Genomic DNA, 24,993 nt, shown 5'->3' with positions numbered 1-24,993 from the left:
ATGGATTTTCTGCCACTTTTCCCAAAATATTTGCATGATGTCACAAACCCTGCTGTTGCGGTCATTCGATGGTATTGGCATATGTTCTTCAAAGAGAGAACGCCATAATGACAGAAAGAATGTAGCCTACGCTACTGACAATACGCCTTTTATAAGATTAAATGACAGGAGCGTTTGATTCTTATTAAAGAGATGTACTCCAGACAGGCTACTTTAGGAAACTTTCTGAATGGACATATATCAGCTAACTCACACGTACACCCCCGTAAAAGCATCAGTCAATCAAAGCCACCAGTGTATGTCGGACACAAGCAAATAATTCTCCCTCCCTTAAAACGTATTAAAAAACCTAGGCTTGCCTTACATGCTGACTAGACAGGGTGCACGCGTGTTGATTTTGTCCATCCATACCAGATGCAGTCAGGACACGCAGGTTGAAATATCAAAACAAACTCTGAACCAACTATATTAATTTGGGGACAGGTCGAAAAGCATTAAACATTTATGGCAATTTAGCTAGCTAGCTTGCTGTTGTTAGCTACGGTAATTTGTCCTGGGATATAAACATTCGGTTGTTACTTTACCTGAAATGCACAAGGTCCTCTACTCTGACAATTAATCCAAATATAAAAGGGTAAACCGAGTTTGTTTCTAGTAATCTCTCCTCCTTCAGGCTTCTTCTTCTTTGGACTTTATATGGCGGTTGGCAACCAACTTTAAGGTGCATTACCACCACCTACTGGACTGGAGTGTGGACCTCGGGCACCTCCCCTTCAGGACCCAGAGCTCAGATATCTCAGGTCTGTCTGGCCCATCCAGAAGCCCCTGTATCAGTGTGAATGGCTGTAAAGTCCTGCAGATCCACTGGGCTGATAGACAGGTCTCACTGGGAATGTACCACGGCTCTGGGTTGTAGATCCCCAGAGATTCCTCTGGCTGAGACAAACAGGGCTCTAGTTCCTCTCCTGGGTCATAGATGCAGAGAGGATCCTCTTGCTGTGTTATAGTGTGGACACTGGGTGCTACTACAGTCAGACTGCATTCAGTGTTTAATGTTGGACCTGGTGAATAGTCATTTGTCTGTCATGTCCATGGAGATGAGGAAGAACTTCATCCAGGTCATCCTCACGTCGCTAATCGAGAAGACACCCGACGCCAAGATCCTCCGCACCATCGTCAAGATCGTGGAGGAGTGGGTGAAGAACAACCCAGGACTTACTCTGCTAATGATCTGTGTAAGAACAACTAGCCAGCAAAGCAACCTGGGAACCAGGAAGCACAAACCTACACAGCTGTCTTTGCTCTGTTTAGGCATTTATTCAGAGTAGAGTCCAGCAGAGAGACAGAATGAGGGGACAGGAACAAAGATGCTTCACACCTCCCCCTCCAGATGCTCTAAAGATAAATTAACTGAATCAATCTGCTCTCTCTCCCTCTCTCTCTCCTCTCCTACATCTCGCTCATTCCCTCTCTCCCACAGATGCCCAATCATTGTGAGAAGTCCATTCTGCTGGAGAAGATGATGACCTATATTGAGAAGCGTTTCCCTGATGACCTTGAGTTAAACGCCCAGTTCCTGGCCCTCGTTAATTACGTCTATAGGTAATTATCCCCATTAATCACCTGGACGAGTATGCATGGCAAGTATGCTGGGCGCCACTACGCTTCTTCATCCATCGAGGGGGAGGGAGAGGGAAAAAAGGGGGGGGGGGGAGTATGTCAGGTCACTGCCACACAACCATTCATCTATCAAGAGGGAGGGGGAGAAAGAGAGCGGTGGGGATTGGGTAGAGAGAAAGATGGGGGTTGAGTTTGGGGGTCTTCCAGTGACAGGACTTATGGTTTGAGGGAGAGATGGGGGTGTGGGAGGGTGGCAGAGGGGTGAGAAGGCAGCCAAGCGAAAGGCGACTGACTCCTCAGCCCACTGCTATTCATCCCGCCTGGCCCTTTAAACACACACACACCACTCCCCTGTCCCTCTCCTTCAGTCCTCAAAACTTACCCCATCCTCTTTCCCAGTCTGCCTGTTCACAGACATCTGCTCTGTAAGTCACATGACTTTAAACAAGCAGTAAAACCATGATTGACACATCACTGTCCACATCACATAAAGATGACAGAATGACAGAGCAGCTGCTCCACAACCATGTCTCTGAATAAGTGATGATTTAGTAGCTTTAATATAATACACTCACTGCTGAGAGACATTTCTGTTCCTCTCTGTTCATTTAAATAGTACTCTTGAGGCCCATTCACCAGGGTTGTGGAATGATCTAGAAATGATTGTCAAGGTTATTACACAGCATCTAATGTAGGCTGTTAACAGGTTTACTATTCCACCAGGAGTATTCCCATCATTAAAGATAAGATGTTCCTTTTTTAAACATTTAGATGTTACTGCATCCTGTTTCACATTGATGACCTTCATCACCTCTTGTCCTCCACTTATTGCCATGATGCTTTTAGCTACTCTGTATCTTCATTCTTATGAAGGAGCTAGCTCCCAAATGCATTAGCATGAAATACTGTGTTAGAGAATCAAGTTGAAGTTGTAAACCATTTTTCATTAGATATAACAAATGGTAACACAAATACAGTGAGGTAAAAAAATATTTGATCCCTGCTGATTTTGTACGTTTGCCCACTGACAAAGAAATGATCAGTCTATAATTTTAATGGTAGGTTTATTTGAACAGTGAGAGACAGAATAAAAAACAAAAATATCCAGAAAAACGCATGTCAAAAATGTTATAAAATGATTTGCATTTTAATGAGGGAAATAAGTATTTGACCCCTTTGCAAAACATGACTTAGTACTTGGTGGCAAAACCCTTGTTGGCAATCACAGAGGTCAGACGTTTCTTGTAGTTGGCCACCAGGTTTGCACACATCTCAGGAGGGATTTTGTCACACTCCTCTTTGCAGATCTTCCCCAAGTCATTAAGGTTTTGAGGCTGACTTTTGGCAACTCGAACCTTCAGCTCCCTCCACAGATTTTCTATGGGATGAAGGTCTGGAGACTGGCTAGGCCACTCCAGGACCTTAATGTGCTTCTTCTTGAGCCACTCCTTTGTTGCCTTGGCCGTGTGTTTTGGGTCATTGTCATGCTGGAATACCCATCCACGACCCATTTTCAATGCCCTGGCTGAGGGAAGGAGGTTCTCTCCCAAGATTTGACGGTACATGGCCCCGTCCATCGTCCCTTTGATGCGGTGAAGTTGTCCTGTCTCCTTAGCAGAAAACCACCCCCAAAGCATAATGTTTCCACCTCCATGTTTGACGGTGGGGATGGTGTTCTTGGGGTCATAGGCAGCATTCCTCCTCCTCCAAACACGGCGAGATAAGTTGATGCCAAAGAGCTCCATTTTGGTCTCATCTGACCACAACACTTTCACCCAGTTGTCCTCTGAATCATTCAGATGTTCATTGGGAAACTTCAGACGGGCATGTATATGTGCTTTCTTGAGCAGGGGGACCTTGCGGGAGCTGCAGGATTTCAGTCCTTCACGGCGTAGTGTCTTACCAAATGTTTTCTTGGTGACTATGGTCCCAGCTGCCTTGAGATCATTGACAAGACCCTCCCGTGTAGTTCGAGGCTGATTCCTCACCGTTCTCATGATCATTGCAACTCCACGAGGTGAGATCTTGCATGGAGCCCCAGGCCGAGGGATATTGACAGTTCTTTTGTGTTTCTTCCATTTGCGAATAAACGCACCAACTGTTGTCACCTTCTCACCAAGCTGCTTGGCGATGGTCTTGTAGCCCATTCCAGCCTCGTGTAGGTCTACAATCTTGTCCCTGACATCCTTGGAGAGCTCTTTGGTCTTGGCCATGGTGGAGAGTTTGGAATCTGATTGATTGATTGCTTCTGTTGACAGGTGTCTTTTATACAGGTAACAAACTGAGATTAGGAGCACTCCCTTTAAGAGTGCTAATCTCAGCTCGTTACCTGTATAAAAGACAACTGGGATCCAGAAATCTTTCTGATTGAGAGGGGGTCAAATACTTATTTCCCTCATTAAAATGCAAATCAATTTATAACATTTTTGACATGCGTTTTTCTGGATTTTTCTGTTGTTATTCTGTCTTTCACTGTTCAGATAAACCTACCAAGTAGGACTGATCATTTCTTTGTCAGTGGGCAAACGTACAAAATCAGCAGGGGATCAAATACTTTTTTCCCTCACTGTACATTTCAACCCTCTTTGTCCAATCTGGGATGAGAGTCTCTCAAGAAGTGACATCATGTCAAAGTTGGAGCTGGCCTTCCTGTCTGGGCTGTGATGCGCCCAGCCTCTGATCAGGGCTAAATTCTGTGAGGTGTTTGACCTATCCATGAAGAGACGTGTCTACGAGAGGCTTCTCTACGTCTGCTGCTCTCAGAACTGAGAGGCCATATGCAGCCACTTCTGGATCAAGCAATGCATCGAGGTAAGGAGGCAGACTGGGACGAGGGGTGGAATCATGATGTCAGTTGGAGATGTGTTGAATATTCCAGTTACGACTAAGCCCTTTGTAAACAGGTTCCTGACTTCAGCTTTGAACTTGAACAGTTTGTCCTGTTTTAGCTCAAAAACCTACTTCATACTGTGGTATGTGATTTAGCTTGTCTGTAATGTCTGTTCTGACTGTCTTGAAGTGTCTCCATAATGCTTCAGCCCCCTAGAAACTGTTAATCTGGCTTTCTGTGATCTGTCTGTCTGTCTGTCTGTCTGTCTGTCTGTCTGTCTGTCTGTCTGTCTGTCTGTCTGTCTGTCTGTCTGTCTGTCTGTCTGTCTGTCTGTCTGTCTGTCTGTCTGTCTGTCTGTCTGTCTGTCTGTCTGTCTGTCTGTCTGTCTGTCTGTCTCTCTCTCTCTCTCTCTCTCTCTGTCTCTCTGTCTGTCTCTCTCTCTCTCTCTCTCTGTCTCGCTGTCTCTGTTTTAGCTGCTGCTGGCTGTATGTGAGCGTAACAGCATCATTGGGACCAGCTGCCAGGGTTCATGCTGCCCTCCATTACCAATGTCATCAATCTGGCCGACAGCCACGACCGCACTGCCTTCGCCATGGCAACATCAAGCAGGAGCCCAGAGAGAGGGAGAACAGCGAGACCGAGGAGGAGGTGAGGACGCCACGCAACAGAAGTCAAAGGTTCACATGCACACACACACACACACACACACACACACACACACACACACACACACACACACACACACACACAAAGATGCATGTTGACTGACACACTATCCCATGTGTTTTTTCTTAGAGAGGAATAACATCTATTGCTCCCTCTTTGTTAACTTGTATTTCCTGCTCAAGCAAACTGTTTTCCACACAGATGTAATGCTGTATTCATAGCAGTATTTATGTAACAGTCAATATTTTCTTTTTTCCTCTCCCATGTCATCATGATGTGCATCTCTCCAAGGGGAAAGACTAAGTGCTTTTGCATTATGACAATAAATCACCAACCCTCTCCCCTCCTTTGTCTTTTCTCTCCTCCTCCCTGTTCTCCAGGATGTGGAGATCGATATAGAGCTAGCCTCAGGGGACCAGACAGCCATCCCCAACACCAAGGAGCAGGCGGAAAAAGACTCAGGCAACCAGCTTCACATGCTCACCAACCGCCACGACAAGTTCCACGATTCCCATAGAGAGGTCAAGGTAAGTTATGACACCGACCCTCGTCCTGTTGGTTAAAATCCTATTATTCTCCTCTGCAACCCTCCCAATCAGTTTTAGAAATGAATGGTTCAGTGCAGTCATAAACACGATTTTCCTGTGTTTTATATACAGCTAACTGGTAAAATAAAGGAAACGCTTGGAAAGAAGTGAATTCTAACATCCTAACATGACCCTAAGCATGATGGAATGTTAATTGCTTAATTATCCCAGGAACCACACCTGTGTGGAAGCAATTGATTGAAATATACTTTGTATCCCTCACACTGCAAAAAAAAAGAAACCTAAGCCAGCCTAAATATCTTATATTGAGTGATAATTCATTTAAAATTTTCTTTTTTTTAGTTCTTGTTTTTTCTTGCCAATGATGTTAGGTAATTTAGCTTGGTAAGAATAGTATATATACTGCTCCAAAAAATAAAGGGAACACTAAAATAACACATCCTAGATCTGAATGAATGAAATAATCTTATTAAATACTTTTTTCTTTACATAGTTGAATGTGCTGACAACAAAATCACACAAAAATAATCAATGGAAATCCAATTTATCAACCCATGGAGGTCTGGATTTGGAGTCACACTCAAAATTAAAGTGGAAAACCACACTACAGGCTGATCCAACATTGATGTAATGTCCTTAAAACAAGTCAAAATGAGGCTCAGTAGGGTGTGTGGCCTCCATGTGCCTGAATGACCTCCCTACAACGCCTGGGCATGCTCCTGATGAGGTGGCGGATGGTCTCCTGAGGGATCTCCTCCCAGACCTGGACTAAAGCATCCTCCAACTCCTGGACAGTCTGTGGTGCAACGTGGCGTTGGTGGATGGAGCGAGACATGATGTCCCAGATGTGCTCAATTGGATTCAGGTCTGGGGAACGGGTGGGCCAGTCCATAGCATCAATGCCTTCCTCTTGCAGGAACTGCTGACACACTCCAGCCACATGAGGTCTAGCATTGTCTTGCATTAGGAGGAACCCAGGGCCAACCGCACCAGCATATGGTCTCACAAGGGGTCTGAGGATCTCATCTCGGTACCTAATGGCAGTCAGGCTACCTCTGGCGAGCACATGGAGGGCTGTGCGGCCCCCCAAAGAAATGCCACCCCACACCATGACTGACCCACCGCCAAACCGGTCATGCTGGAGGATGTTGCAGGCAGCAGAACGTTCTCCATGGCGTCTCCAGACTCTATCACGTCTGTCACGTGCTCAGTGTGAACCTGCTTTCATCTGTGAAGAGCACAGGGCGCCAGTGGCGAATTTGCCAATCTTGGTGTTCTCTGGCAAATGCCAAACGTCCTGCACGGTGTTGGGCTGTAAGCACAACCCCCACCTGTGGACGTCGGGCCCTCATACCACCCTCATGGAATCTGTTTCTGACCGTTTGAGCAGACACATGCACATTTGTGGCCTGCTGGAGGTCATTTTGCAGGGCTCTGGCAGTGCTTCTCCTGCTCCTCCTTGCACAAAGGCGGAGGTAGCGGTCCTGCTGCTGGGTTGTTGCCCTCCTACGGCCTCCTCCACGTCTCCTGATGTACTGGCCTGTCTCCTGGTAGCGCCTCCATGCTCTGGACACTATGCTGACAGACACAGCAAACCTTCTTGCCACAGCTCGCATTGATGTGCCATCCTGGATGAGCTGCACTACCTGAGCCACTTGTGTGGGTTGTAGACTCCGTCTCATGCTACCACTAGAGTGAAAGCACCGCCAGCATTCAAAGTGACCAGAACATCAGCCAGGAAGCATAGGAACTGAGAAGTGGTCTGTGGTCCCCACCTGCAGAACCACTCCTTTATTGGGGGTGTCTTGCTAATTGCCTATAATTTCCAGGCCAGTATTTTGGCTACTATGGCTATGCCCACATAGGATGACAATGCCCCCATCCACAGGGCACGAGTGGTCCCTGAATGGTTAGATGAGCATGAAAATGATGTCAATCATATGTCATGGCTCTCTGTCACCAGATATCACCCCAACTGAACACTTATGGGAGATTCTGGAGCAGCACTAGAGATAGCATTTTCCATCACCATCAACAAAACCCCAAATTATGGAATTTCTTTGTGGACAAATCTTGTCACATCCTTCGAATAGAGTTCCAGACACTTGTAGAATCTATGCACAAGGTGCATTGAAGCTATTGTGGCTCGTGGTGACCCAACGCCCTATTAAGACACTATGTTGGTGTTTCCATTATTTTGGCAGTTGTTTCCACACTGAGGTTGGATAATTGTGGATAATGCCCTTTTGGTGTAAGAGCTGTTTGAAAAGACTGTCTGAAATCTCAGCCTGTTTTGGTGGGATGGAGTTTTGGCCTGCCTGTTGATATCACCAAGCGGTAAATTAGTTAATAGACCAATAAGAAAGAGTTCCAAACCTCGCTGCCAATAATAGCCCCTCCACGCTCAGACCCCTCCCAGACAGTACTAGCAAAATTATTGCTTGAGAAATGGCTCTTTGCTAAGAAGTAATTTGTGTTTATTTTTTAACATTTTCATTGAAAACAATCACAGTAAGGTACTTCAAGGGTTGGCAGCGAATGGCCAGGCTACGATGGCTTGTAAAGCATTGTGCTCACTGGTACAGGTAGGGGATGGGGGGTGTGTTCAGATGGGAGCAACATTCCAGAACGTTTAGATGGAAGGAATCATGTCAGATCCCTAGAAATAGAATATCTATTATAATAGTAATTCTATAACAGTGGCTATTGATGTTGTTTTTATCTGCAACATTAAGATTAGCTATTTATTGAGATGAGCTATTTATTAAGATGAGGTATTTATTGAGATTAGCTATTTATTGAGATTAGCTATTTATAATTTAGTGTGTAAGGTTAAAGTCAAAACCCTGGTTGTCATGCCATGATAGAGGTCCAAGGATCTAATGGCATTGTCTGTGTCATCATTATTCACCTGGACAGGGCTGACACGGGTCACAGGTTCTGGTCTAACTTGTCAGCTCCCCCCCACACACACACACACACACCACACACACACCTCAGTGACATTAGTTTAGAAGGCAGTCAGCCTGACCTTGGCTGTCACATTTCTGCTTTAAAACATGCAATTTCCTCTTAATGAGGAACCATTCATTTATGCAAAATATGGACGAAGATAAAAACGTAATGAGTTGAACGAACCAGATGGCTCCAGTATTAAGAGGCCCATTTAAAGGTCCTGATATGAAGTGATTGTAATGATGTCTGTGTGTAGCTTGTGTATAGGTGTCTGGTGCAGGACAGCAGATATGAATAAATAAACGTAATTTACTCAAAATAGGCAAATACAATACAAGAAAAAAGTGAAAAGTGGATCGGCGATGGCTAGGAGGCCGGTGACGTCGACAGCCGAACGAACAAGGAGAGGGACCGACTTCGGCAGAAGTCGTGACAGTAACCCCCCCTTGAAGCGCGGCTCCAGCAGTGCGCCGACACCGACCTCGGAGACGACCCGGAGGACGAGGCGCAGGGCGATCCTGGTGGAGCTGGTGGATCTCCCTCAGCAACGAAGGGTTCAGGACGTCCTCCACCGGCACCAAGCATCTCTCCTCCGGTCCGTACCCCTCCCACTCCACGAGGTACTGAAGGCCCCTCACCCGACACCTCGAGTCCAGGAGGGTTTAAACAGCATACGCCGGGGCCCCCTCGATGTCGAGAGTGGGTGGAGGAACCTCCCGCACCACAGACTCGTGGAGTGGACCAGCCACCACCGGCCTGAGGAGAGACACATGGAATGAGGGATTAATATGGTAATCTGGGGGAAGCTGTAACCTGTACCAGCTCAGTCTCCTCAGGACTTGCAATGGCCCCGGCAGGGCAGGCAGAGGGGCAGGTTTCGGGTCGAGAGCCAGACCCACGGGGCCTCACTGCGGTGGCGGTCGGTGCTCACCTTCTGTCGCCTCACGGCCCATTGCAGATGCACATGAGCAGCGTCCCAGGTCTCATCCGAGGGCTTAAACCATTTGTCCACCGCAGGAGCTTCGATCTGGCTCTGATGCCAAGGTGTCAGAACCGGCTGATACCCCAGTACGCACTGGAAAGGGGAGAGATTAGTGGAGGAGTGGCAGAGTGAGTTTTGGGCCATCTCTGCCCAGGGGATGAACGCCGCCCACTCCCCCGGCCGGTCCTGGCAATATGACCGCAGAAACCTACCCACATCCTGGTTTACTCTCTCCACCTGCCCGTTACTCTCGGGGTGAAAACCTGAGGTGAGGCTGACCGAGATCCCCAGACCTTCCATGAAAGCCTTCCATACTCCGCAGTCTGTAGGGCCAGTCTGTAGGGCCATAGGGAGACCGGGCAAAGGGAGGAGACGGCAGGACTTAGAAAACCGATCCACAATGACCAGGATCGTGGTGTTGCCCTGTGAGGGAGGAAGATCTGTCAGGAAGTCCACCGACAGGTGCAACCACGGCCGTTTTGAAAAGCGGGGAGGGGTTGTAACTTCCCTCTGGGCAGGTGACTGGGAGCCTTGCACTGGGTGCACATCGAGCAGGAGGAAACATAAACCCTCACGTCCTTGGCCATGGTGGACCACCAGTACTTCCCACTAAGGCAACGCACTGTCCGACCGATCCCAGGATGACCAGAGGAGGGTGACGTGTGGGCCCAATAGATGAAACGTTCGCAGATAGCAGACGGAACGTACAGACGCCCAGCTGGACACTGGGGAGGAGTGGGCTCTGTGCGTAACGCCCGCTCGATGTCCACGTCCAACTCCCACACCACCGGTGCCACCAGGCAAGAGGCTGGAGGTATGGGAGTATGATCCATGGGTTGCTCCTTCCATGTCATACATCCGGGACAGTGCGTCTGCCTTAGTGTTCTGGGAACCTGGTCGGTAGGACAGAGTGAAAACAAAACGGGTAAAGAACATGGCCCACCTTGCCTGGCGAGGGTTCAGTCTCCCTGCTGCCCGGATGTACTCCAGATTGCGGTGGTCAGTCCAGATGAGAAAGGGGTGTTTAGCCCCCTCAAGCCAAAGTCTCCACGCCTTCAGAGCCTTGACAACAGCCAACAGCTCCCGGTCCTTCACATCATAGTTTTGCTCCGCCGGGCTGAGCTTCTTCGAAAAGAAAGCACAGGGGCAGAGCTTTGGTGGCGTGCCCGAGCTCTGAGAGAGCACAGCTCCAATCCCAGCCTCGGACGCGTCCACCTCCACTGTGAATGCCAAAGAGGGATCCGGATGAGCCAGCACGGGAGCCGAGGTAAACAGAGCCTTCAGGTGACCAAAAGCCCTGTCCGCCTCAGCCGACCACTGCAGTCGCACTGGTCCCCCCTTCAGCAGTGAGGTAATGGGAGCCGCTACCTGACCAAAACCCCGGATAAACCTCCGGTAGTAGTTGGCAAACCTTAGAAACTGCTGCACTTCCTTTACCTTGGTGGGAGAGGGCCAATTACGCACTAATGAAATGCGGTCACTCTCCATCTCCACCCCTGAAGTGGAAATGCAGTACCCTAGGAAAGAGACGGACTGTTGGAAGAACAGACATTTCTCAGCCTTGACATACAGGTCATGCTCCAACAGTCGACCAAGCATCCTGCGCACCAGGGACACATACTTGGCACGTGTAGCGGAGTATATCAGAATGTCATCGATATACACCACTACACCCTGCCCGTGCAGGTCCCGGAGAATCTCGTCAACAAAGGCCTGGAAGACTGATGGAGCATTCATCAACCCGTACGGCATGACGAGGTACTCATAGTGCCCTGAAATGGGACTCAAAGCCGTCTTCCACTCGTCCCCCTCCTGGATACACACCAGGTTGTAAGCGCTCCTGAGATCCAGTTTTGTGAAGAAGCGTGCCCTGTGCATTGACTCGATCGCACTGGCAATAAGAGGCAGTGGGTAGCTGTACCTCACAGTGATCTGATTGATACCCCGATAGTCAGTACACGGGCGCAGACCTCCATCCTTCTTCTTCACAAAAAATAAACTCGAGGAGGCAGGTGAAGTGGAGGGCCGAATGTACCCCTGCCCCAGGGATTCGGAGACATATGTTTCCATAGCTGCCGTCTCCACCTGTGACGGGATACACATGACTCCTGGGAAGTGCTGCGTCTACCAGGAGATTTATCGCACAATCCCCTCGTCGATGGGGTGGTAATTGAGTTGCCTTCTTCTTACAGAAGGCGAGAGCCAAATCGGCCTATTCAGGGGGAATGCGCACGGTGGAGACCTGGTCTGGACTTTCCACTGTAGTCGCACCGATGGAAACCCCTACACACCTCCCTGAGCACTCTCGTGACCACCCCTTGAGAGCCCTCTGTTGCCACAAAATAGTGGGGTCATGACAGGCCAACCAGGGTAGGCCCAGCACCATGGGAAATGCAGGAGAATCAATAAGGAAGAGACTGATTCTCTCCTTGTGACCCTCCTGCGTAACCATGTCTAGTGGAGCGGTGGCCTCCCTAATCAGCCCTGACCTTAATGGTCGACAATCTGGGGTTTGCACAGGGAAGGGCATATCCACAGGAACCAGGGGAATCCCTAAACTATTGGCAAAAGAACGGTCAATAAAATTCCCAGCTGCGCCTGAGTCCACCAGCTGATCCAACGTGAGGGTGGTGTCTCGGCAGGCCAACTCCCGACGGAAGTCTTTGCGCAGACTGCACCGATAGTGTTCGTTTTAGTTGAGTTATTCTGTAATGAGGTCTGTGTGTAGCTTGTGTAGAGGAGTCAGGTGCAGGACAGCAGATATGAGTAAATAAACTTAATTTACTCAAAATAGACAAATACAATACAAGAAAGCAAGCCCACATAACGGACCGTATAACATACAAACAATCACTCACAAAAACCATGGGGGAACAGAGAGTTAAATAATGAACAAGTAATTGGGGAAGTGAAACCAGGTGTGTAAAACAAAGACAAAACAAATGGAAAATGAAAAGTGGATCAGCGATGGCTAGAAGGCCGGTGACGTCGACCGCCGAACGCCGCCCGAACAAGGAGAGGGACCGACTTCGGCGGAAGTCGTGACAGTGATTGAGCTTTTAACTCTGAAACACATTGGAAATAGAACTACACTTCTTAATGATGATGTTTGTCGCTCAGAGACACACAGGGGTCAAGACATAAATAGGTTCCATATTTTCGCTAATAATTATCTGGTTATAAATATCTTCATGTGGTTATTTTAGCTGAGGCTGTCTCTGAGATGAAGCTGTGGTAGTTAATGGTGGCTTCCAATCAGCTCTAGCTTGATTTTAGTTGTGCATTATATTGCGTGCTTTTGGCTTTAGAAACACTCTTCTCTGTCTGTCTTCTTAATTATTTCTTCAGGCTAGGGTCCTTTTTTCTCAATTTCCGCCTGACTGACGTGCCCAAAGTAAAATGCCTGTTGCTCAGGCCCTGAAGCCAGGATATGCATATAAGTGGTACCATTGGACAGAAGACACTTTGAACTTTGTAGAAATGTTAAAATAATGTAGGAGACTATAACACAATAGATATGGTAGGAGAAAATCCAAAGATAAAAACCAACCGGAATTGTTGTTTTTTGAGAACCCGTGCTATTACAATGGAACGTATAGGGAAGTAATTAAATCTAGCTCCCAGTATGCAATTACTATGGCTTCCACTGGGGGTCAGTAGTCTCTGTTCAAGGTTTCAGGCTTGTTTCTTCCAAAACGAGTAAGAAATATGAGTTTTCGTACAAGGACCTCTGCTTGGAAATTTGTGTGTGCACGCGCCATGAAGACAACACGCACCTGCTAATATTGCTTTCCTATTGAACATACTTCTTTCCATATGAAATATTATAGTTTGACTACATTTTAGGGTATCTGAGGATTAAATAGAAATGTATTTTGACTTGTTGAAACAAAGTTTAGGGGTAGATTTTCGGATTCGTATCTTGGCATGTTGAACGGGTGGATTACTCAAATCGATGGCACCAACTAAACAGACTTTTTGGGATGAAGAATTTTATCTAACAAAACGACACTACATGTTATAGCTGGGACCCTTTGGATGACAAATCAGAGGAAGATTTTCAAAATGTAAGTGAATATTTAATCGCTATTTGTGAATTTATGAGACCTGTGCCGGTGGATTTTTTTGTTGATGTGGGGTGCCGTCCTCAAACAATCGCATGGCATTCTTTCGCTGTAAAGCCTACTGTAAATTGGACAGTGCAGTTAGATTAACAAGAATTTAAGCTTTCAATCGATATAATACACTTGCATGTACCTAAATGTTTAATATCCATAATTTGTATGATTATTTATTTGAATTGCCTGCCATCCAGTTTCACCGGAAGTTGACCCACTAGCGGGACGCCTAGCCTTATCTAGACTCTCCTTTCCCTCTTTTCCTCCTTCTCCTCCTCCCTTTCCTCCCCGTCATTTCCCCTCTCCTCCCAGGCCCTGTCAGGTGAGATGGGTCCGTTCCTGTGCAGTGGGAGCCACCAGGCTCAGAGGGACTGCCCGTCCAGTGCCCTCAGCTGCTTCGTGGAGGCCATGTCCAAGTGTGTGCCTCTTATCCCCATCAGGCCCTGTGTGTTGAAGTACCTTGGGAAGACTAACAAACTGTGGCTGCGCTCCACTCTGATGTTGGAACAGCAGGCCTTTGAGAAGGGCCTCAGCCTGCACAGCAAGCCCAAGCAGAGCACCGCCGAGTTCTACGAACAGCAGAGCATCACTCCACCACAACAGGTACAGGTTTTCAGACAACATACGCAAGTAATTAAGTAATTAAGTAACATACGCAAGTAATTAAGTAATTAAGTAATTCATGCAGTAATTTAAGTAATTAATGCAAATTAATTACTTAAAAATCATACAATGTGATTTTCTGGATTTTTGTTTTAGATTCCGTCTCTCACAGTTGAAGTGTACCTATGATAAAAATTACAGACCTCTACATGCTTTGTAAGTAGGAAAACCTGCAAAATCGGCAGTGTATCAAATACTTGTTCTCCCCACTGTACATGCAGGTAGAGTTAAAGTGACTATGAATAGATAGTTAACAGAGAGTAGCAGCAGGGTAAAATAGGGGGTGGGGGGGGGTGACAATGCAAATAGTCTGTGTAGCCATTTGATTAGCTATTCAGGAGTCTTATGGCTTGGGGGTAGAAGCTGTTAAGAATCCTTTTTGTCCTAGACTTGGTGCTCCGGTTCCGCTTGCCGTTCGGTAGCAGAGAGAACAGTCTATGACTAGGGTGGCTGGAGACATTAATAATTTTTAGGGCATTCCTCTGACACTGCCTGGTATAGATGTCCTGGATGGCAGGAAGCTTGGTCCCAGTGATGTACTGGGCCGTAAGCACTACCCTCTGTAGTGCCTTGCAGTCGGAGGCCGAGCAGTTGCCAAACCAGTCAAGATGCTCTCGATGGTGCAGTTTTCAGTCTCCTGAGGGGGAATAGGCTTTGTCATGCCTTCTTCACGACTGTCTTGGTGTGTTTGGACCATGATAGTTTCTTGGTGATGTGGGCACCAAGGAACTTGAAGCTCTCAACCTGTTCCACCACAGCCCCGTTGATGAGAATGGTGCTCGGTCCTCCTTTTCCTGTAGTCCACAATCATCTCCTTTGTCTTAATCACATTGAGGGAGAGGTTGTTATTAGGGCACCACACAGCTAGGTCTCTGACCTCCTCCATATAGGCTGTTTCATCATTGTCGGTGATCAGGCAAACTTAATGATGGTGTTAGAGTCGTGCCTGGCCATGCAGTCATGGGTGAACAGGGAGTACAGGAGGGGACTGAGCACGCACCCTTGAGGTGGCCCCGTGTTGAGGATCAGTGTGGAAGATGGGTTGTTACCTACCCTTACCACCTGGGGCGGCCGTCAGGAAGTCCAGGATCCAGTTGCAGAGGGAGGTGTTTAGTCCCAGGGTCCTTAGCTTAGTGATGAGTTTTGAGGCCACTATGGTGTTGAAAGCTGAGCTGTAGTCAATGAACAGCATTCTCACATAGGTGTTCCTTTTGTTGAAGTGTGAAAGGGCAGTGTGGAGTGCAATAGAGATTGCATCATCTGTGTATTTAAAAAAAAATGTTTAACCTTTATTTAGCTAGGGAAGTCAGTTAAGAACAAATAATTTTTTACAATGATGGACTACCCTGGCCAAACCCGGACGACGCTGGGCCAATTGTGCGCCACCCTACGGGACTCCCAATCACAGCCGGATGTGATACAGCCTGGACTCGAACCAGGGACTGTAATGACTCCTCTTGCACTGACATGCAGTGCCTTAGACCGCTGCGCTACTCGGGAACCCGCTCCTTGAAAGCGGCATCTCTACCCTTTAGCTCAGTGTGGATGTTGCCTGTAATCAATGGCTTCTGGTTGGGATTTGTACTGTTACTGTGCCATAACTATGTAATTGCTTTTTAATAACTGGATTTACCCTGTAACTCATGTAGAAAGTTAAATTCAGTATAACTACATCTCTTGATATAAACGTTCCTCCGTGTCTCTGCAGGTGTTCTGAAAAGTTGAACCAGTGGGAGCCTCTGACCGAGATCGGCCAGTCAAAAGGCAACAGCAACCCCAACTGCTACTGGAGTGTGCCTGGAGGGTCCCCAACTGGGGGGCCATGAAGGAAGCACTGGTACAGGTAGGGGATGCCTAACACACACACCCTGACACATATCTCTCTCACACACACACACACACACACACACACACACACACACACACACACACACACACACACACACACACACACACACACACACACACACACACACACACACACACCGGCATTAGGGAGGTTAATTTATCGGCTTCATGTTTTCTAAAGCAGAGTATAGGGGGGAATGTGATAGTAGCTGACACATAACAAATACTCCTGAGCTGACATCTCATTAAACTGTCCAGAAAAACATTTAACTAGCTACCTCTTTCACTATTTCTTCCATTCTCTCTTATTCATTCTCTCTCCGTGTTCTCTCTCTATGTGTCCCTCTCTCCCTTTCTTCCTCCCTCTTTCCTTCCTCCATGGTTTTGCATAGATCTAATATTTATATGTCTGTGAGTGAGTAATTGGCCCAACATCTGTTATGTAGCGGTGGTAGAAGACAGAGTAGAGCCGGCTTGTTGTGGTGAGCCTTCGGTACCCCCTGGCTCAGAGAGGAAGCCTGTCTAACTGAATGGCACAGCTTTGAATTAAAAAGCCTCTGATAAGGCCACCACTGTCTACTGGAGATTCATCACATGTCCCCTTGTCTGTGATAAGTGCATGTTGACCGATCGCTGTAATTCTTTTCCTCATCAACAGACAGGGGAAAACACACAACTAATCATGTTGCCCAGGTTTGACTGCGCAGGAGGCAGGCTCCCCTGGGATATTGGTAGTGTTGTGGTTAAAGCACTCAGTGGGCCGATCAATATAGTCTCTCTGTCCACCTCCATGTCAGGCTGATTATTCATGACCCACGAAGGCCTTTAAAAATGATGAGGAGAATGAATAGAATAGGACATAGACTAGAACAGCTGGTGTGTTCTGTTAGAGTGCTGCTTTGTGTCAGTGGCATAAAGTAATTCACTTCAGAGATGCACACAAACAACTGCAGTCCAAATTGTCACAGCTGTGACACACATACTGACAAATGCACACTTGTTACGTGTGTGTATCATCTTGTGTTTTCAAAGGTAACTAACATGTGTGCACGGGTAATGGGTTTCCCTTGCTGTGTCTATAACCTGTGCCTGTCTGTCTGTCTGTCTGTCTGTCTGTCTGTCTGTCTGTCTGTCTGTCTGTCTGTCTGTCTGTCTGTCTGTCTGTCTGTCTGTCTGTCTGTCTGTCTGTCTGTCTGTCTGTCTGTCTGTCTGTCTGTCTGTCTGTCTGTCTGTAAGGTGGAGCTGAGCTGTCTTAAGGAGATGGCGTGGAAGGTGAACATGCACCGTGCTTACCTGGCTATCTGCCACCCAGAGGAGCAGCAGCTCAACTTCATAGAACAGCTGGTGGAGATCCTCCAGTCTGGCCATACGGGAGTGGAGGAGACTGCCTCGCATCGTGTCCCACGTACACACACCAATACTTCAAGTAAGAGATGGAGGCAGACACACATACAAGCACCACCCAAATATATCTGAAGTCTGAAACAAGAGGCAATAAAAGGCTGGAACAAATGTATTTTAAATCACTGCCAAATGAAGAGTCCATCAGTGACCCCAGCCAATTTACTGTGGAATGACACTGATAAGTCGTCTCTATTCTGGCAGTGAAGAGGGGAAAAACACTGCCCTGAAAGGCAAATAACAACCTTTTAGATTAGACATGAGTGAAACAGAGGGAGATAACAGAAAGAGAGACAGACTATGAGGGAGGGAAAGAAAGAGGAGGAAGGGAGGGATAGAAAGAAAGAGGAGAGGAGAGTGAAATAGAATGGAAGAAAGAGGAGAGGGTGAGTGAGAGGGATGAAAAATAGAGACGGAGAAGAGGCAGTAGGTTTAGATTGTCCGTAATTGCTTTCCCCCATCAGATAGTGTTTGATTAAATACCTGCTCCAAAATTGCATTTACATGATGAATGGACACTCCAAAATTAAGGTTAGAAATGTGGCATCAGCTGATATTAATAGATAATTGTGAGAATATTGTACTACCCAATTTATTTTGTTCTTGGGGATTTGATTTTGGGAAGTTCGCCAACCGATTTAGGACTTTTATCTTTTGAAAGCAGGTATTTGAATTGAGTACCGCTACAGTCGTTTGTGTGTGGTCTATTTCATTATAAAAGCAGAGGAAAGTAACTGTTCTTTCCTGGTTAGTGAACTCTGCAGTCGTAAGTCTCTATTCCAGTACCATACATTAGTTTGTGTGTGGTCCATTTCATTATAAAAGCAGAGGAAAGTAACTGTTATTTCCTGGTTAGTGAGCTCTGCAGTTGTAAGTCTCTATTCCAGTACCATACACTTAAAGTCCTGAGTGACTCTAAAACAAAGGCTTTCTACAGGTAAATAACTAGGATCAAACTGCATTCAGAATCAAGCCATCAAAATGCAGGACTTTCCAATGACTTTCGATCAATGAATTCACACCAGCCATATTGATTGTCAGGTTGATTGATGGGTTGATATAATAAAATGATTGATCATTATGCACAGATTCTAGCAGCTCAATGGCATTTCATTTCCAGGTTTAGACCCTTCAGAATGGAGAGACCCAATCTAGTGTATTATTTTTCACATTTTCAATCTTTAGGTCTTTATTTATGTTTGAAAGAAGTGATTAGCCATTAAAGTAATATGATTTTCTGTCTGCCACCAGCCCTTGCCTTAATTTGACGCTCCCTTAAGGTAGATGGTTGATAAGACAGTCTGATCCATCTATCAGTTGCTGGCTTCTCGGACCTAATTTCAGATAAAGATTTTTCAATAGTCATCGTTAGCCTGTAATACAGTGGGCTAATGGCTTTGGAATTGGCCTGGACACACTGCCTTTTCAACTGTCATAGAGAAAGAACAGAAACTCTGCCAACTGTCATCCCTCTTTTATTTCTCTCCATCCCTCCCTCTTCTCTACCATTCTCTTCTTTTTCTCTGTTAACCACTTCTCTCTCTCTCCTCCTGACACATCTTCTCTTTCCCAATCGTTTCCTGTCACCATGGTTCTCGACCAAGCATTCTTTCTTCTTCACCCCTTCTCTCTCCCCCTCCCTATTCCTCAATTCTTGCAAAATCCTCAAAAGCTAACCTGGGCCGTAACACCAGCCTCCACGACATGAAGACTGTGGTGAAGACCTGGAGGAACAGGCTGCCCATTGTCTCTGAAGACCTCTCCCACTGGAGCAGCATCTTCATGTGGAGGCAGCACCACTGCCAGGGTAGGAAACACAAACAAACACTAACCCTATTTTGCACTAACTTTTTTGACTCATCACATGCACAGCTGCTACTGTTCATTATCTGTCACTTTATTCCTAGTTATCGGTACATATCTACCTCAATTACCTCGTACCCATGCACTTTGACTCGGTACTGGTACCCCGTGTATATAGCCACGGTATTGTTACTCATTGTGTACTTCAGGATTATGTGTTTTACTTTTCTATTATTTGTCTATTGTCTTTCTCTCTGCATTGTTGGGAAGGGCCCGTAAGTATGCATTTCACTGTGAGTCTACAACATGTAATTTGACACACACACTGACACGTATCTTAATGCATAGACAGACGCACTCCACTACCAGAGTAGGTGACACACACACACACACACACACACACACACACACACACACACACACACACACACACACACACACACACACACACACACACACACACACACACACACACACACACACACACACACACACACACACACACACACACACACACACACACCTACCTATCAGTACTCAGGATGGGGGCGTCACTAAAAGGCCACAGTGAGTTGAACCCCTCAGGCTCTCTACCTTCCCAAATGTCAGCTCTCTAAAGTACTCATTTACTCTGCATGACAGACACACACACAGAGAGAGAGGGGGGAGTAAAGAGGGGAAGGCGGAAGATAGAGAAAGAGATAGTGAGTGGGAAGGAAAGTTGGAGAGCTGGAGGTGAGATGAAACTCAGAGTGATGCAAGGAGAGAAAGAAGGAGGAGAGGATATGAAGAGGACAAGAGAAACGAGAGAACAACTGAAAGGAGAAGATTGAGAGAGAGTTGACAAATCTGGTGACTTATTGTTGTCCCACAGTGTCCTCTACATCTGGTTTCTTTTTGTTGTCTCTCAGTGTGCTATACATCTATCAGAACTCAGAATAAGAACCAGATGCAGACAGCTAGAGTCACAGATGTTTATTGACCCAAACAGGGGGCAGGCAAAATATAGATCAAAGGCAGTCAGAGGTCCGCAATCCAGGGCAAAGTCAATAAGGTACAGAACAGCAGGCAGGCTCGGGGTCAGGACAGGCAGAGGTTCGTAAACGGGTCAGAGTCAGGCAGGTACAGAACGGCAGGCAGGCTCGGGGTCAGGGCAGGCAGAATGGTCAGAACCAGGGAAACTAGAAAACAGAACTTGAGAAAGCAGGGAGATGGGAAAACACGCAGGTAGGACCTGATAAGACAAGACGAACTGGCCACAGACAAACAAAGAACACAGGTATAAATACACAGGGGATAATGGGGAAGATGGCCGACACCTGGAGGGGGGTGGAGACAAGCACAAAGACAGGTGAAACAGATCAGGGTGTGACAGTACCCCCCCTTCCCCCCCCAGTTTTGGAAATCAGCGATGAGGCTATAGCGTCGTGACAGCTTATCCGGCTTGACATTCTTGGATCCCGGTCGATATGAGAGGGAGAAGTTGAACCAGTGAAAAGCAGGGCCCACCTAGCTTGCCTGGAGTTGAGACGCTTGGCGGTGCAGAGATATTCCAGGTTCTTGTGGTCTGTCCACACAATGAACGAATGTTCTGCCCTCTCCAGCCCGTGCCTCCACTCCTCCTACGCCATCTTCACCGCGAGAAGCTCATGATTCCCCACATCGTAGTTCCTCTTCGTGGCATCCAGAAGCTCTTTTCGGTCGTAAGAGATGGTAGCAGCAACAATATGGACAAACCATGTGTTTGATGTACAGTACCAGTCAAAAGTTTGTGAACATCTACTCTTTCAAGGGTTTTTCTTTATTCTTACTATTTTCTACATTGTAGAATAATAGTGAAGACATCAAAACTATGAAATGACACATATGGAATCCTGTAGTAATCAAAAAAGTGTTAAACAGATCAAAATGTATTTTATATTTTACATTCTTCAACGTAGCCACCCTTTGCCTTGATGACAGCTCTGCACACTCTTGACAGCTTCACCTGGAATGCTTTTTCAATAGGAGTTCCTACATTTCCAGAAGTTCCCACATATGCTGAGCACTTGTTGGCTGCTTTTCAGTCACTCAGCACGTCCAACTCATCCCAAACCATCTCAATTGGATTGAGAGCGGGTGATTGTGGAGGCCAGGTCATCTGATGCAGCACTCCATCACTCTCCTTCTTGGTCAAATAGCCCTTACACAGCCTGGAGGTGTGTTGAGTCACTGTCCTGTTGAAAAACAAATGATAGTCCCACTAATCACAAGCCAGAAGGGATGACGTATCGCTGCAGATTGCTTTGGTAGCCATGCTGCTTAACCTGTCTGGGCTAGGTGGGAAATACAAAACCTCAAAAATGCAATAATTTCAATTTTTCAAACATATGACTATTTTACACCATTTGAAAGATAAGACTCTCGTTAATCTAACCACATTGTCCGATTTCAATAAGGCTTTAAAGCGAAAGCGAAACATTAGATTATGTTAGGAGAGTACATAGCCACAAATAATCACACAGCCATTTTCCAAGCAAGCATATATGTCACAGAAACCCAAAACACAGCTAAATGAAGCACTAACCTTTGATGATCTTCATCAGATGACACTCCTAGGACATTATGTTATACAATACATGCATGTTTTGTTCAATCAAGTTCATATTTATATAAAAAAACAGCTTTTTACATTGGCGTGTGATGTTCAGAAACTGTATCCCCACCGAAAACTTCCGGTGAATTTACTAAATTACTCATCATAAACGATGACAAAATACATAATTATTTTAAGAATTATAGATACAGAACTCCTTTATGCAATCACTGTGTCAGATTTTGAAATAGCTTTTCGGCGAAAGCACATTTTGCAATATTCTGAGTACATAGCTCAGCCATCAAGGCTAGCTATTTTGACACCCGCCAAGTTTGGGGCTCACTAAACTCAGAATTACTATTAGAAAAATGTGATTACCTTTGCTGTTTTTCATCAGAATGCACTCCCAGGACTTCTACTTCAACAACAAATGTTGTTTTGGTTCCAAATAATCCATAGTTATATCCAAATACCTCCATTTTCTTTGTGCGTTCAGGTCACTATACGAAGGGTAACGCGCGAGCGCATTTCGTGACAAAATAATTAAAAATATTCCATTACCGCACTTAGAAGCATGTCAAACGCTGTTTAAAATACATTTTTATGCTATTTTTCTTGTAAAATAGCGATAATATTCCAACCGGCCAACGTTGTATTCATTCAAAGGCTGAAAGAAAAAAATTGCGAGGTCTCGTGAAGGCGCATCTCAGTCTCACTGTCCCCAGGCTGACCACTTACAAACTCTGCTGCTGTACTTTGCCCAGAGACAGCAGACACCCCATTCCACTTTCTGACGGCTTTAGAGAGCCAATGGAAGCCTTAGAAAGTGTCATGTTACAGCACAGATGCTGTATTTTCGATAGAGATGCCTTCCCTGTAGCTCAGTTGGTAAAGCATGGTGTTTGCAACACCAGGGTTGTGGGTTCGATTCCCACGGGGGGCCAGCACAGGAAAAAAAAAAAATGTATGAAATGTATGCATTCACTACTGTAAGTCGCTCTGGATAAGAGCGTCTGCTAAATGACTAAAATGTAAAATGTAAAATGTAGATGCAACAGAAGGACAACAAATTGTCAGACAGGGCACTTCCTGTATGGAATCTTCTCAGGTTTTGGCCTGCCATATGAGTTCTGTTATACTCACAGACACCATTCAAACAGTTTTAGAAACTTTAGAGTGTTTTCTATCCAAATCTACTAATTATATGCATATTCTCGTTTCTGGGCAAGAGTAGTAACCAGTTTAAATCGGGTACGTTTTTTATCCGGCCGTGAAAATACTGCCCCCTAGCCCAGACAGGTTAACTGCCTTGTTCAGGGGTAGAACGACAGATAAAAACCTTGTCAGCTCGGGGATAAATCTTGCGACCTTTCGGTTACAAGTCCAACGCTCTAACCACTAGGCTACCTGCCGCCCCAAGTTTATAATTTTAAAAGGCTAATTGATCATTAGAAAACACTTTTGCAATTGTGTTAGCACAGTTAAAAACTGTTGTTCTGATTAACCTTTCTGGCGCAGGCGTTCCGCTAGCGACCCACCTCGACAACATCCAGTGAAATTGCAGAGCGCCAAATTCAAAATACAGAAATAGTCATCATAAACATTCATAAAAAATACAAGTGTTATACATCGGCTTAAAGATTAATTTCTTGATAATCCAGCAGCTTTGTCAGATTTCAAAAAGGCTTTACGGCAAAAGCATACCATGCGATTATCTGAGGACAGCACCCCGCTTACAAAAGCAAACAAATATTTTACAACCAAGTGAAGGAATTACAAAAGTCAGAAATAGCGATAAAATTAATCACTTACCTTGAAGATCTATATATGGTTGCAGTCACAAGAGTCCCAAATACACAATAAATGTTTGTTAAGTTCGATAAAGTAAAATCTTTATATCCCAAAAACTCAGTTTTGTTGGCGCGTTTTGTTCAGTAATCCACTGGCTCCAAGGCGGTCAAAACATGCAGACGAATACATCCTAATAGTACCGGTAATGTTCGTCGAAACATGTCAAACGATGTTTATAATTAATCCTCAGGTTGTCAATTGTCTAAATAATCAATAATATTTCAACCGGACAATAGCGTATTCAATAGAAAGGAAAAACAACGAAGGTTGCGCAATCGGTCACGCGCACAAACCAGCTCTGCATTCTTCCTCAGTCCACTGACAAAAAGGTCTCATTCTTCTTCATTTTTCAGAAAACAAGCCTGAAACAATGTCTAAAGACTGTTGACTTCTAGTGGAAGCCATAGGAACTGCAATCTGTGTCCTAACACATTAGACACTGTATAGACATTCAATTGAAAATACCCATACTCAGGTTTTCGCCTGCCATATCAGTTCTGTTATACTCACAGACATTATTTTAACAGTTTTGGAAACTTTAGAGTATTTTCTATCCAAATCTACCAATATGCATATCCTAGCTTCTGGGCCTGAGTAACAGGCAGTTTACTTTGGGCACGCTTCTCATCCAGACGTCGAAATACTGCCCCCAAGCCAAGAGAAGTTAAAGAAGCAATAAAACTGGCCTTTTTTAGACTAGTTAAGTATCTGGAGCATCAGCATTTGTGGTTTCGATTACAGGCTCAAAATGGCCAGAAACAAAGAACTTTCTTCTGGAAATCGTCAGTCTATGCTTGTTCGGGGGAAATTAAGGCTATTCCATGCAAGAAATTGCCAAGAAACTGAAAATCTCATACAACGCGGTGTACTACTCCCTTCACAGAACAGCGCAGAAGGGCTCTAACCAGAATAGAAAGAGGAGTGGGAGGCCCCAGTGCACAACTGAGCAAGAGGACAAGTACATTAGAGTGTCTAGTTTGAGAAACAGACGCCTCACAAGTCCTCAACTGATAGCTTCATTAAATAGTACCCGCAAAACACCAGTCTCAACATCAACAGTGAAGAGGCGACTCCGGCATGCTGGTCTTCTTAGGGCGGCAGGTAGCCTTGTGGTTAGAGCGTTGGACTAGTAA

The 24,993-nt window shown here is 45.8% G+C and overlaps 1 pseudogene; it reads left to right on the top strand.

Annotated features, from left to right (window-relative positions):
• Window positions 1-24,993, top strand: part of LOC106609298 (transformation/transcription domain-associated protein-like) — a 176,633-nt pseudogene that overhangs the window by 63,882 nt on the left and 87,758 nt on the right.

This window comes from Salmo salar, chromosome ssa01 (genome assembly GCF_905237065.1).
Source record: "Salmo salar chromosome ssa01, Ssal_v3.1, whole genome shotgun sequence".
NCBI classification, from domain to species: domain Eukaryota; kingdom Metazoa; phylum Chordata; class Actinopteri; order Salmoniformes; family Salmonidae; genus Salmo; species Salmo salar.
This window is presented reverse-complemented; position numbering and strand designations above follow the sequence as displayed.